A 329-nucleotide genomic window follows, 5' to 3' on the forward strand; every position below is an offset into this window, starting at 1 on the left:
AGCTGGGGTCCGCTTGTCACCCCAGTGTTTCGGTGACGCCTCCTTGTCCCCCTTTCATGGCCGGTTTCTGGGCCACTTTGGTCTCCCGTTGAGGCCGTGGTTTTGCTGGGTGCCCCAGCGCAGTCTTGCTCTTCCCTGCTCCCCCCCTGCCCCAGCTCATCTGGGGCTGGGGGCACTTCTTGGGGGTGATGCCGGGGAGCTGGGGCAAGGGGCACCGTGACTTTACCCCCCTGTGCCCGCTCCCAGCGCAGCAGCAGAGGCTTAGCAGCGTTTTGTTCCCCTGTTCTGAGTGACATGAGCTGGGTAGGCAGGGGGGGGGGGGGGGGGGG

This window comes from Fulmarus glacialis, unplaced genomic scaffold, assembly GCF_000690835.1.
Source record: "Fulmarus glacialis isolate BGI_N327 unplaced genomic scaffold, ASM69083v1 scaffold19483, whole genome shotgun sequence".
NCBI lineage: Eukaryota > Metazoa > Chordata > Aves > Procellariiformes > Procellariidae > Fulmarus > Fulmarus glacialis.